Source organism: Nelumbo lutea, chromosome 1 (genome assembly GCF_056320005.1).
Source record: "Nelumbo lutea isolate HS-2025 chromosome 1, American lotus-T2T, whole genome shotgun sequence".
Classification (NCBI taxonomy): Eukaryota; Viridiplantae; Streptophyta; class Magnoliopsida; order Proteales; family Nelumbonaceae; genus Nelumbo; species Nelumbo lutea.
In genome coordinates this window covers 118697825-118713393 of record NC_142684.1, presented here as the reverse complement: position 1 = coordinate 118713393, position 15569 = coordinate 118697825, and positions in this window count along the sequence as shown.

Here is a 15569-nt window from a genome sequence, read left to right as displayed (position 1 = left end):
CGGTATCATCAGTTTTTACAAAAAACTAAACTGAAACTGAACCAATCAATTTGGTTAACGAAAATTTTCTGTTTGGTTTATTGGTTTTTCCATTTTTATTGAGCACCCCTACCAATAACAATTTGAAAATAAGGCTGAATTTGGAATGAGTACAAATACAAATATGTAGAATGCAAAATCTTGTATTTTGTATGTATTTGCACAGTACATATTTGCATTTGTACTCCTTCCAAACTCAACCTAAAGGATTTGCTTCTTGTAAATAGGGAATGGACCAAGTTTTTTTCCGTACGGTGATAAAAGTTCACAACTCTTCTCAATTAACTGAGGATCAGATATCATAGAAACATTTTGCCCCACATTTTCTTTGTCAAATTTGCCTATAAGATTTTTACTAGTGTCTTCTTCTCCCATTCAGTCAATAGCATGGACCAAAATCTAAAATCTAAAGGATCCATTGGCCTTGTTTGGATAGACTTTTATAAAATACTTTCATGCTTTTGAAAGTACAAAAGTATGAAAAGCACTACATACTGTTTGGATAGCATACTTTCTACTTGTACTTTCATACTTTTAAAAAATGCGAAAACCCCCAAAAACACCAAATTGGCTTTTATTACTTTGTGCTTTTGGTGAAAGTGTGTTTCCATTTTGTGCGAACAGTGGTCACATGTGACCATCCATTCCATAAAACCCCTTGACCAAAAACTCCTCATTCGCTTGTGGTTTTTAAGCCCTAGACCTTCTTGCTGCCGTCAATTCTTGCTCTGTCGTCACCTATCTCCGACAACCAAACCCACCAGGAATCGCCACCGGAAGCAGTACTGCTACTTCATCGGAATCACACGTATGGGTTCTGGTTTTCATCTTTTCCCCCTTTTGAATGTTTTTTTTTCTCCATTTGCTCCTCTATTCAATGGCCTGCCTTTGTCGGAATCACCCCTATTGGCTGCTGCTCAAAACCAGTCAGTCACTTAAGATCAATTGAATCAGATGACTATTAGTGTGTTTCTACCAAACGGGAAATGGTTCTTCTATTTTGTAAAGCATACTCTACAAATTTGTTTTGGGATGTTATGTTCACAAGAAATAAAGCCCCAATCTCTATCTCATAAAGATTAGATTTGTGTGCTATTTCATCAGCATACAGAGACACCTCAACATCCTTTTTCAATTGCCACTTTGCAAAAACACTTTGGTGTGGATTGAACATGGCTATGCTTTTTCCCCAGCTTTGAAATAGTTCACCATCATCACATTCAGAACTGGTTAAGTGGTTTGTTAAATGGATTCTCAAAAGTGGGCAGCAACTCTTGTTGGGAAATGTTACAATGCTCATAGGCTAGTATGGGACTCTAGAAATAGAAAGATTTATGATAATATTACACTACCTCCCACTTGGGTTGTAAGATTAATGAACAATTATATCTTGTCTCTTATGCCTATTTCAACTCACGATAGAAGTCAAGAACAGAATTCCATTTTCACTTTACATGGATGGAGCATATATGGATGGGGTTTAAAAAACATAATGTACTAATTCAAAATGAAGACAAGGTGTTGGCAGCAATCAGATACAGGATTGAGGCAAATTGACCATCAAAAGCAAAGTGGCATGCAATTAATTTTGGGCTTCCTGAAGCATCAGGGTGTATCTGTATCCGGTCCAACAAGAATCTGAGAGATTTGGATTCAATCAAATATTGGACAGATATACAAAACAAGGAATATTAGGAAATCTACGTAAAATTAGCATGAACTTATAAATAAAATTAAATAATAAACAAAATTCTATACTATAAATGAAAAATTAATTTATATAAACAAAAAATTGGAATTTATATTAAAAATTAATCAAATCAAGGAGCATACAAATTTAATATAATTAATAAATGAATCTTGTTTTCAGAATTGACTTGATACAATTATATAAATTTATTTTCATTTTAAAAATTAATCAGATCAAAGAGTATACATATTTAATATAATTAATAAATAAATCTTGTTTTCAAATTTGACTTTACACAATTATAACCAAATAGATATCTAAATTCAACATAAACAAATTGCATTTAAAGCAAAGTGCCAACTGGTTGGTTGTAGTAGAGACTTGAGATTCTATACCATGATTGGAGGTTATGGGTTTGGGTGATGAATTATGTTGTTCTGCAAACTCATGGAGAGAAAATAAAAAGAAATAAAAAAAAAAAAACTGGATTTAAATCCAAACGAAGCCAACATGATTATACGGATATGGGCGATCATGTATTAGAACAAACCTGCTTTTGCGAGAATTCCTCTGTGATATAGATCAAGGTTTTAAAAATCGGATCAAATATGAAACTGTTTTAACTACCATTATCCTAGTCAAACGGCTTGACCATTCAATTCGAATGAATGGCCCGTTTTAATTTAAAAAATAATAATAATTAAAATAAAAAACAGTTAAAAACGATTTTTCAAATTGACAATTCAACCACTCGAACTAACGGATTGCTAATCAAGTCAACAGTTTTTTCGCAGGAGCGATTTTAAGATGAAACGAAACTGATTAACTGGATGATTACTGGGTCAACCAATCCGGATATAGGGTCCGGTCCGATTTTCAAAATTATGATACGGTTTCTCAGATCCTTCGGCTACATACGTCAGAGGTGGATTTACCATATGATCACAGAGCTCCACGACAGATATTCCATGCCCGGTAATAAAGAGGATGAGATATTTATGACTTTGTGACAGAGATAAAGTCATAAAGATACAAAGCAAACGTGCATACATATCTATGACCTATCACTCACAAGGGGCCCACCATTGATTTTGGAGGATAAAATGTGTTATACGGTATACAACGAAGGGTATAAAAGAACAGAAATAAAAGGAATCCAACCACTAGAGGCCATTATTTTATGGAAAGTAATAAGCAATTAAAATTAATATAAACATTTGTGGCAGATAGAATCAGAGAAATTCCCAATAGTCGTAGACTTGGTCAAGTCAACTGTGAGATAAAAAGAAGATCACAATTAAAGGTTTGAAGCTTTCCTGCAAAGTGGACCACACTTTTCGAACCAGACTACCCGAACCGATAACGGCCGTGTTAAATTCAGCTCCCATCCCGATCTGAGATCTTGTCTTTTTCTCTTAGTGAGTATGGGCCGAGACTGGATAGGCCCAGATAGATTTTAATTATCATAATTAATGTTTTTGAACTGTTGTGTTGTTGATTTGGATGGTCGGATTTTTTTGGCTTGGAAACTGTTCATGATTTTGTTTTACTTCAAATCTGGTCCTTGACAAAAAATCATTGAATTGGTCAGTGATTTAGTCTGTTCAATAATTTTTTGCCATTATTTATTTTAATTTTTTTATTTTTTTATTAGAATGAATTGACTAATTCAAACTAGACAATCAAATCATCAATCTGAAAACCTGAAAACGGATCGGTTTTTTAACCTTCATCACAATAATTTTTTGGAGTTGCAAAGAAAATGAATTTTCACTCATTTCCATAAGATCCTTGATCAGTCCCTTTGCTCCTTGCTTTTACCATTCCATCATGTTATAATGCCGATGAGCAAAATCTGGTTAAACTCAGACGGTAAAAAGTTTAGGATATGTTTGGTTTGATGGACTACATTTCCATCAAACAAAAAATTTGAATTTCCTTTGACATCTCTTACCAAAGGTCGTTTTGGCAGCAATTGATCTGTATCACGGGGCCCATCTGCCCTCCCAAACAGTGGAGTAAACCCCCAGGCCCCAACCGATGCAGTCAAAATCAACTTTGGTGGCGCAACATTCTCTTCAATTTGGGGTCTGGGCATTGCTATTAGAGATGAATTTGGCTGTCTTCAATTTATTTATTTATTTTTTGGGTGCAGATTTCCATTTGAGATTTTACCCATACTCTTCCACTCTTTTCTTTGCACATCGGCCATTTACTTTCCTAGATGCATTAAAATTGGTTTTATTTATTTATTTATTTATTTTTTGGGTGGAGATTTCCATTTGAGATTTTACCCATACTCTTCCACTCTTTGCATTGACTACTTCACTTTTCTTTCTTCTTGTTTCTAGTGGGGCCTTCCATTTGGCCCATGCTGTCGCACTCTTTGCATTAATCATTCACTCCACTTTTCCTTCTTAAAATACTCAATACCTTTTGGGTTTTAAAGGAACACTCCACATTTGACTCTTACCTTCTATATTCTACATGATGGTTCTATCAGTGGTAAGTAATGGCAAATAGGCTGATAAAGATGAATACAGTCGAATTTAAGATATTTCTGTAAAAAAAAAGAAAAAGAAAAAATTAATATATTTTATGTTTAAATCTATAAATTATTTTTAGAATTTAAAAATTTATTACAAAATAAAATATCCCATCCTTTTATCTCCTAGCTAGTTTTTAAAATTCATGTTAAGAAAATAAAAGCAGCACATCCATCATACATTTTTAGTTCAGAAAGCATTTATAATATGCAAATATATCACATGCTTCCCTACTTATTATTATCCTAACCATGGCCCTACCTCACGAGGTCCTGCCTCTCACCATCCGATTGATTTCAGGCAAGCTTGCACCTTGGTTTGTCTCAACTCCAAGGTACATTGCACCTTAGTTTCACCAAGGAGCCCATCCCCCAACCCATAAACCCACCCCCCTCCCCCGAATACAGGTGCACCAGAATTTAATCTCAAGTTTCTGCCACAACTAACAGGAGGCCTTACCAACCAGTAGAGGTGGATTCAATCGAGCTCGATTTGAGTTAGAGATTCGACAGTTCGGCTTGGTTCAAAGCTCACAAGTTCGAGTTCGACTGCAAGTCAAGTTTTTTTTAAAAAATAAAAATTATATATATATATATATATATATATAAATATTTTATTTATTTTATATATAAAAAATTAAGAATTATAAAAATTATTTATTATTATATATAAAAAAATAAAAAATATGCATATAAAAATATTTTTATTTTATATACAAAAAATAAGGATTATAAAAATTATTTACTATTAACATAAAAATAAAAATATTATATATAAAATATTATTATATATAATAAAAATTACTTATTATATATGTATATGTATATATATATATATATATTGTATATATATGTATGTAATAAAAATTATTTATTTATTATACTGGACTCAATAAGTCTCGTGAACTAAGTTTACTGGGCTTGAACTCGACTTGAAACTCGATTTAAACTGAGCCAGACCGAACTCAAATAACTCGTGAGAAACTTGGCTTGTGGCCACCCCTGCCAACCGGCGAGCTGGCACCTTGCTAAAATGCTTCAAACTTTGGACTACGATTAGAGCTTTAATTGTTAATGATATCAAGTTGAATAGGAGTTGAGGACTCCGGCAACCAAACGGAATCTAACCCAATCCTTTTTAAAATCTGATTATAGGCTAAGGTTAGATGTTTGCATTCATGCATGTCCTGGGTGTAGAAGGCGAATGGGGGAGGAGAGAGAAGAGTGATAATGGGACCAAGTATTTTCATAAGGTCCTACTGTTAAAATTATATCAATTCTGGCAGGCAGCAACGTAAAAGCTACATGCTAAAAGGTAAAAGCTTTCATGGGCATCACCCATGGCTGATTTTGATTGGTCAAATTCTCAAATTTCAGATCTTCCGGTAGCATATATTCAAAATTCGGATCTCCTGCAAGCAAAAGTTCTTTGCACGCTGCATCTAACCAAACATTGAAAAATGAAAATATCAATCAAATGTTAAGAATCCGTTTGGTTCGTGGGAATAGGGGGTTGGGCGGAATCGGAATTCCATTCTCATTTCTGTTGGAATGGCATTCTTCTATTTGAAGGAATAATGATTCTCTGCTCCTCTCTTGAGAATAAAATCCCATTCCAGCTGCTTTTAATTTTCATTCCCATTCCCGTATGAATCATTCCATTCAGACTCCAGAGAATTTCGACTCTGATTCTAATTCCGACTGCAAATCCCACGTACCATAAATTAATAGAGAGTGTGTGCTGAGTTTTATGCATGCAGGAGATCACATTCCCATATATATCCACCCGCTTCTCACGTTTAACGGTTTGACCAATCAAAATCACTTCCATAAATTTTGACAAATTTTCATTGGTTAGTGTTTATCTTCTTATCCGAGCTGCTGTTACAGTGTTACATTTGCATAAACGTTTCCCAAACGCTTCTCAAGCCATTGTAGTAAGTAGAACTGTTCATGGGCCAGGGTTCAGGCTTGGCCCATGAACATTTTCCACTGCTTCAGGTTCGGCCCGTTCAAACTTGGGTAAATGCTAAACCCTAGTTTGGCCCATGAACAGGCCTATCCGTAAGGCAATTCAATTACTAATGTCCTCAATCTCTCCATTGTTATAAATTAACAAGCAAAGCTGCAAAGGTATCAGAAAATGTTACTTTTAATTCTCCGATCTTAAGTACACCATGATGTTCTTACATTTATATAGCATATATTTTATTTTAATCTTACTTATTTTGAAACCTTTTATGATGAGGGGTAATTTGGCCCTCCGAATTATATCACAACACATGGCCTTTAAGTGATACATTGGTGAGTAAGCAAACCAGCTCGGCAAGTCAGCCTAAAATGCCTCACCCAAGCCGATCTACTACCTCGGTTGGGTCGGGATAACAGGTCTCCCACCATATGGTGACCTACCTCAGAGACTGGCCGAGTTGTGTGAACCCGTGGCGATCTGTAAGGCAGGCCCGCTGGCTTATCTCATAGATACGTTATTAGTCCGAGATCTCCAAAGTGCTAATGAATTAATCGTTAGACCGGCCTACTGCTTCGCACACATCAGAGTTAATCGGATGGATCGTAACCCCCGCACAAATTATGTAATCGACATAATTACTCTCCCAAGTGTGCGGAAATGACTCTATGAGAATATGAGACCCGTTGTGAGGAGACTCAGGTCACTCACCTCTATATAAAGCCCTCACTCTTACTAGCGAAGGTACGCGTGATTAAGCTCGCAAACTCTCTTATCCCTTAAAAGAACTCTCAAACAACCCTCTGACTTAAGCATCAGAGTGCCCTCCCCAGGTAAAGACAATTCGGGCACTCTAATTCTACCTCTCTTGCAGAACATAGTAGCTCAACCGTCTACAGCTCAGCCTAGCACAACTCGGCCCCTAATAAGGCAAGTATCCGAATCAGCGCCTGAGTCACCAGACACGCGAGAGCATCCAGATCGCGCTACATCAATTGAAATCGTCTGTGGTAACAATGATACAAAGAGCTAAGCTCTCATTCTTTTTATAACATATTGATACCTATGGCATCCTCAAGCAACCAACCCTCCAACAACAACCAAGTCACTAGGGGCTACGAATAGCTTGGGATGATCCCAGAAGTACCCTAGGTGACCATCGGATAGATAGAAGGCCCTTTGACTCCACCAAGCGTTCTACCTTCCATGAACCCAACCGTTGCGCCAGCTCATCTGAACGTGCCTCCCCTGTGGTTGAATTTGCAGTGGCTCCCGTTGGGGTCAATGCGCACCAGTTCTATGACATGGTGCAATGTGTACAGGGGATGAACGACCATATGAGATTTTGGGAGAGTAAGTTTTCCACCATGATGGGGGGGGGGCAACAACAACCACAACACCTGCAGACCCGATAGCAGAACTAGTAGGTACAACCACCTTGGTTGTAGCAGCAACAAAATGCCGGCCTAAACCACAATAATAACCAAAATCCAATCCCAGCTCGGGTCCCCAGTCAAGTCCACAACTAGGTCGACAACCGGGTTCCTAATCGATCAACAACCAGCCCCAGTAAAGAACGCAGTCCCCAACCAAAATCAAAATCAGCTTCCAGTGGAAAGCTGAGCTACTGCTCCCATTGGAACAGAGGTCACTAGTTCTTCTGAAAGCTCCAAAAGGAGGAACAGAAGATGTGCTTACCGCACCTCGAAGAAAGTAAAGCAACCAACCAAGTAGGCATCTCGTCGGGGTGCCCTATAACTCGAGAATCACCACTTGCCCCTAAAGTCCTCAAGGCCCCGAGGCCAAAGAATTTTAGGGCACCCAACTTTGAGACCTACAACGGCTCAACAAACCCTATTGATTATGCCAACAGTTTTCAAGCATTGATGTTGCTCCACGGAGCCAATGATGCAAGTATGTTCATCGTCTTTCCTACAACTCTCTGAGATGCAGCTTGGTTGTGGTGCTCGGGGTTGGCCCCTGGTTCCATAAAAAACTGGAACCAATTCACCACTTTTTTTATCGCCCATTTTGCAACCAGCAAAAGACACTCAAAATCTGCAACCTTCTTGTTAAACGTCATATAACGACCTAATGAGACACTCTAGGAATATAATAAAAGATTCAACATGGAATGCCTGCAAATCCTAGACTTAGACCCAGCAGTACAGCTCATTGCGGCCAAGAATGGTGTACATCACCATGACCTACGTTGGGAAATGGAACTAAACCCCCTGGCGACCATGGAAAAATTCCTCGCGGTTGTAGATAAATTTATAAAAGCAGAAGAAGCCTTGGGATCGTGGTCAAAGTTGTCTGAAAAGAGAAAATGAGCAAAAGAAGAAGCAAGAAGCAACAAGTCAAAGTGAAGAAGCAAGTCACCAAAGAGAAGTCGGTTACCAAGAAACCGATGAAACAGCTCGCTCAGAAGGAAAAGCAAGTCTCTTCATCGGAGTTCTGGTTTATGCCGATGATCTGGAACTCCCCCCTTGTATAATAAAACATATACCCCCTGAATGCAAAAAGGGGCAAAATACTAATGGAAATAAAATTGGTAGAATATGTAAGTGGCCGCCCAAGATGAAGGGTGACCCAACTAACAGGAACCTTAACAAATACTACCACTTCCACCGTGATGTTGGTCATGACATAGAACTTTTGGAACCTTAAGAACGAAATTGAATAATTAATCCGCCACAGGTACCTTAAACAGTTCGTGAAGAGAGAAGAAGAAGGTTGACCTGTTGAGCAACGTAGGGAGGAACCTTAGACGAACAGGGAACAAGATAGAGACCTAGCTCCCAGAAACCAGCAGCAAGAGCGGCTCGACTGGGGGGTCATCAACATGATCACCAAAGGGTCTATAATAGCCAGATGTACTACTTCGGCAGGGAAGGTGTCAGTCCAAGAACTTGAGCATGACAGTGACCACCCGCCAAAATGACCTAGGAGGGAAGAGGTAATATACTTTACTGAAGATGACATACACGGAATACAGTACCCTTACAATGATGCCTTAGTGATAAGGTTAACAATCAATGACTTCAAAGTGAAGAGAATTCTGATAGACTCAGGGAGTTCGGCCAACATCATTCCAAGAGGCATTCGAGCTGATGTACCCCTGGTCAGCTTTAATAGAGAAGTAGTCTGACCCCTTGGCCGGGTGAGGATGCTAGTTATGGCGGGTTCACCACCCAACATAGTTTGGTTTGATCACGATTTCCTAGTGGTCACCACACCCTCCCCGTACAACGCCATCTTGGGCCAACCTATCTTGCATGCCCTTCGGGCAGTAGTATCAACCTACCATCTGGCTGTAAAGTTCCCCACTGTTGGAGGTATCGGAGTTATGCGAGGCGACCAACTAGAGTCTCACAAGTGTTATGTAGCAACCCTAAAGGAAAAAGGCAAGATTGTTGTCAACATCGACTTAGAGCTGCCACCTGAGATCATAGATGAGCAAGCTAAGCCCTTGGAAGATACCGTCCTAGTGCTGGCTTCAAAAACTGAGCTGGAGAAGACGTAACAGATAAGGACTCGCCTAACTGAACTGGTGTTCTCCAACCTGGTAAGCTTCTTACTTAATAACTTAGATATTTTTTCTTGGTCGGTAGCAAAAATGCCCAAATAGACCCTAAAATAATAACTCATAAATTGAATGTTGGCCCCTCAGTCAGACCAGTCTGACAAAGGAAAAGGAACCTTGCCCGGAAAGATCGAAAGTAGTGGATGAGGAGGTAGGGAAGCTACACATAGTGGACTTCGTTAGAGAAGTCTATTACCCGAGCTAGATTACAAATCCAGTACTTGTAAAGAAGGCCAATGGCAAGTGGTGCATGTGCGTCAACTATATTGACTTGAACCAAGCCTACCCAAAAGATAGGTTCCCTCTCCCGTAAATTGACCGCCTGGTAGATGCGACCTCAGGGTTTGAGTTGTTAAGTTTCATGGATGCATACTCCGGCTACAACCAGATTTCTATTGACCCAACTGATGAAGAATAGATCGCCTCTATAACTGATATGGGCTAGTATTGTTATAAAGCCATGCCATTCGAACTGAAAAATGCTGGAGCAACTTTCTAGCAACTTGTAAACAATGTTTTCTCATATTTAATTAGAAATATGGTGGAATGTTATGTAGATGATATGGTTGTCAAAGCTAAGCATCCAAACTCTTTGATTGTCGACATGGAATGTGTTTTCTAACGTTTTAAGAAAATACAACATGAAACTCAACCCGAGCAAATGTGTCTTCGGTGTGACATTAGGCAGGTTCCTCAGATACATAGTTAGCCAACGTAGCACCGAGGCCAACCAAGAAAATATCTAGGCAATACTAGATATGTGACCCCCCTACTTGGTTAAAGAAGTACAAAAGCTAACTGGCCAAATAGCCACCTTGAACCAATTTATGTCTATGTCGGCTGGGCGGTGCTTACCATTTTTTAAAGCAATAAAAAAGAACCAAGACTTTGAGTGGACCGAAGAGTGTCAGCCCGCCTTTGACGAACTGAAAAAATACCTAAATTCGCCACCCTTATTGACCAAACCTGAGACCAGGGACGAGCACAAGCTCTACCTCTTTGTGAGTGATGAGGTAGTCAGCTCAGTCCTGATTAGAGAAGTAGAAAGGGTTGAATGTTTTTGAGACTAGATACCCAGACATCGAGAAATTGGCCTTTGCTCTAGTGTTAGCAACCCAAAAGCTAAGACCTTACTTCTAGGCTCACACTATCATAGTTTTGACTGATCATCCGACCTCTGAGGCAAATCCTTTAGAAGTCCAAGGTCTCGGGGGGACTTACAAAGTGGGCAATCGAACTCAATGAGTATGACATCTGGTATGAGCCACGGTCAGTAATCAAGGTGTAGGTCCTAGTTGACTTCATCACCGAGTGCACCTTCAGCTCGCCGACCCCTGAAGTTGTCGAGCTAGAAACCACTTCAGAGGCTTCATCCAGCACGACACCCGTCCCAGTTCGGGAGAGCCTGGCCTGGGACAAGGAGCCTTGGATAATCCACGTGGACAGCTCATCTAACCATAGCAGAAGTGGAGCTAGGTTAATCCTCTACAAACCTAATGAAGTAAAGCTGGAATACACACTTTGGTTCTTATTCCGAGCTTTGAACAGTGAAGCCGAGTATGAGGCACTCATAGCCAAGCTATCACTAGTAAAGGAATTTGAGGCGAAACATCTTGTAGTATGCAGCAACTTGCAACTCATTGTCAACTAAGTGAATGGAGAGTACAAGGCTCGGGAGCTTGCCATGTTGACCTACTTGGCCAAGGTAAGGGAACTCTTGCACAACTTCCACTCTTAGTACATCCAACAGACCCCAAGATCAGAAAACACTGAGGCTAACATGCTCTCTAAGTTGCCCAGTGCAATTGACTCAACTAAAAGGACAATCTACATAAAAGACCTACCTTGCCCATCTATACAAAGGGTGTCAAAAGAGGTTGTCCAAGTGATGATAATAGAACCGAGCTAGATAGATCCTCTCACTAATTATCTATGCCATGGAATATCACCCAAGGAATGTAACGTGGCATGAAGAGTAGAATGACAAGAAGCTCGCTACGTGATAATAGGCAAGTAACTATATAGAAGGTTATTCACACTCCCCTACATGCGCTGCCTACGCCAAGCTGAAGCGGACAAGGTGTTACACGAGATTCATGGAGGGCTCTGCAAAGGACACTTGGGGGTAGGGCACTCGCCCAAAAGGCCTTATGACAAGGGTATTATTGGCCCACAATAAAGGCGAACGCAATCAAGTTGGTGCGGAAGTGCAACAAATGTTAGTGACATGCCAACATCTTGCACCAACTGGCTCTTGACCTGAAATACCTTACTAGTATGTAGCCATTTGCACAATGAGGAATTAACATACTGGGCCCCTTTCCTCCAACAACTGGACAGAGAAGATTCTTAGTGGTAGCAATCAACTACTTCACGAAGTGGGTAGAGACCAAACCATTGGCAACCATTACAGCTCAAAACGTATAGAATTTCTTTTGGAGGAGTATTGTATGTAGATTCGGACTACCTAAAGTTTTGATCTTAGGCAATGGCAAGCAGTTCGAGGATATCAAATTCCAGAATTGGTGTACAGAAATGGGCATAAATCAAAACTTCACCTCAGTCACTCATCCTCAGGCTAATGGTTAGGCCGAGGTAACAAACAAGGAAATCCTCTGTGGCCTTAAAGCTCGTCTTTCCCGAGCTAAAGGTTTGTTGGTAGATGAGCTGCCCAATGGTTATGGGCCTACCGATTGACCATTAAGGTGGCGATAGGTGAAACACCCTTCAACTTGACATATGGAACTAAAGTTGTAATACTGGCATAGATTGAAGTGCCGACCTTACGGTTCGAGATGTTTGATGAAGAAACTAACGAATGGCTCGGTACTCAAGAAGGTTATGGTGCCTAAGCCCGATGTGGGAAAGCTAGGACCGAATTGGGAAAGCCCTTACAGAGTCTACAAAGTGATAGGTGAAAACGCATATGAGTTCAAAACACTAAAGGGGAAGATTGTACCCTGTGCATAGATTATAGACAACCTAAGGAGATACTATCTCTAAAAAAGAGTTTCGAGCTATGTCCGCAAATTTGCGAAAATTTACTAAGGCATCTAGGCCAACCTCTCAACAGCTCGACCAAAAGAAAGCACAGAAAAAGAGTCTCGAGCTATGGCCAATGATTTGCGAAAATTTGCTAAGGCATCCAGGCCAACCTCTCAATAGCTTGGCCAAAAGAAATCCTAAAGGGATACCAACACTTTGGCACTAAGGCACCTAGCCAACCTAACCACAATTCGACTAACATGCGTGGCAATTAAATAGAAAGAAACTCCATTTGAAGAAGATATCAGATATGGAAAAACTAAATTTCATTAAGTAGCTAAGGCCAAAGGTCGAGGTACACTCACAAAAAAAGAAGGGAGCAGTACCAAATTTTGAATAACATGGGCGCATAAGCCCAAAGAAGCATCAACTTATAGGAGCTCGCAAGCTCCCAGAAATATCAGAAGAAAAGAAACCAACAGGGCTGACCTACTCCTCGTCACCGTCCTGCAACTCATCATCAATGTCGTCGCCCTCCTCACCCTCTTCTGCTCTAACTACTTCTTCAACCTCGTCAGGAGTAAAGGGATCCCTATTTACCTGCACAACAAGCTCATTTGGTACGTCATTGATAGAGAAAGTGCCGAAGTCGAAATCAGGATGTAGCATCTTAAAGTAGTGGTGACAAAACTTAAATCCCTTTCGAATCATGGGGATTGCATACTCCACCTTTTCTTGGGCATACTCGGGAGAGCCATGGAAATGATCAACGTCTGCCAACTTTGCTTGGTGGGTATCCTCTGTATACTTGGTCTGCCTCTCTTCTAATCGGCGCTCCTAGGCAACAATGGTCTCTCGAGCCTCATCCAACTCACGCTGCATTTTCTTGCTCAGCTCGATTAATCGGTAACGGTCCTCTTCAGTGCTAAGTTGGATTCCTCGCATCTGCGACCTGATCCAATTGTCCCTGCCCCATGGTGTTCGCTTACCAAAAGAAGAAAGGTATGATCAGAACAAGAATCACATAACCAAAAGATAAAAGCTTCAAAAGAGGACAAACCTGAAGTATACAACGAGTCATCTGAATCTCAATGTCAGTTGGGTCCAAGCTGCGGTAATACCGCACATCTTCCAGAAGCAACATGCCCCTTCCCATCTAAAGAGTTACGTATGGGTCATTCAAACGATCAATCATAGAGACATCGATATTCAGGATGAAGCGATGTATGCCCAAGGTATAAGGGTCGACAACATGTTCCTCCTAGCTGACCTGAGGTTGAAAAGCAGCAGGGCCTATGGAGTCCCGGTCAGTACTCATGGGGTCGCTGCCTCCCTCAAGGTCAACGACAGGAGGGGCAAACGATGGTGACCTCACCTAGGCGCTGGCCAAGGTACCCTTCATTGACGAACGATCGGCCCTTCTCTTCTTCCTCAAAGCTCTCTTCTTAGATGCGACCAACATTGGCTCCATGCTCACCATATCTAAAAAAAATGATAAGAGAAGTTAGTTGAGCCAAAAAGTTAAATATCAAAAGTAGATACAAAAGACTTGAAGGGTGACCTACCTACATGACTCAAGCTGGCCTATATGAGTATATGCTTTGACTAAAAGGTTTTCTACTGGAAACTTCCAACAAACTTTTGTTTCTAAGGTATAGGTTTATATACTTAATTTTATTTAGTGCATCATTAGTTTCATCAATTAAAAAACAATATTATCATCAAACAACATGCATTTTGGACTTTGGAGGAAGTTAAGGGACAATATAAAAACATGGGGGATCAAATTCATCATTCTCTAAAATTTTGCCTTTTCAGATTATTTTTCTTTGCTAATTCCTGAAAAGGTGGAAACGAATTATGTTAAGCAAACAATTAGTTCTAGTATATATGGTACAGATTCCTTATGCTGGGTAGTCACACCCAAATCTCCAATATGGTACAGGCTTGATGCTAAAAAAGGGTCATAATAGGATGTGATGAATGATTTTATATCATAGGAAAACCCCGTCCTCTCACTTCATGGGATCTAAGGTCATAAAGTGGGAAGCATGTAAATCCACACGGGGTGGTTGCTAATTCTCATATGACATGGGAAAAATTTATTCCCACACACAAGCATTTGCCTAAGAAAAACATGGTACAAGTTTGATTTGAATTCCTAGACACACTACAAAGAAAAAGTGATTTGGTGACATTAGGTAAACGTTGTCAAAACATGCTTAAAGTTCGTGGAAAGGTTTTCGAGACATTTGCACAAATGTCATAACCATGTAAGTCGTGAAATGTTTTTGTGACATTTCAGAAAGAATTGATGACGTTAAGCAAATATCGCAAATCGCGTTATATATGTCCAACTGCAACGTTTTAGCGACGTTTTTATAGTTTTTTGTAACGTTTAGCAAATGTCATGGAAACTATTCTTTGGCAACATTTCTCTAAACGTCACCAAAAGTGGCATTGACTTTACTTTTGGTGACAAAGTAAACATCACCAAGGGTTGCAAATGGCTTCAAAAGCCATCCATTATATATTTATAAATAGTTTCAAAAACCTATATTATCAACTTGTAATCATTTATTGACCTGTAATTTACAATTTTAATATATTTACAATTTCAATATTAAGATTAAAATAATCTTTGTTTAACAAATATTCGTTCTTTGTATATTTAAAAACAAATAAATACAAAAGAAATAAACACATCATTTGAAAAGAGATTTTGCCTTCCTATTCACATTCTTCCTCTCCCTAC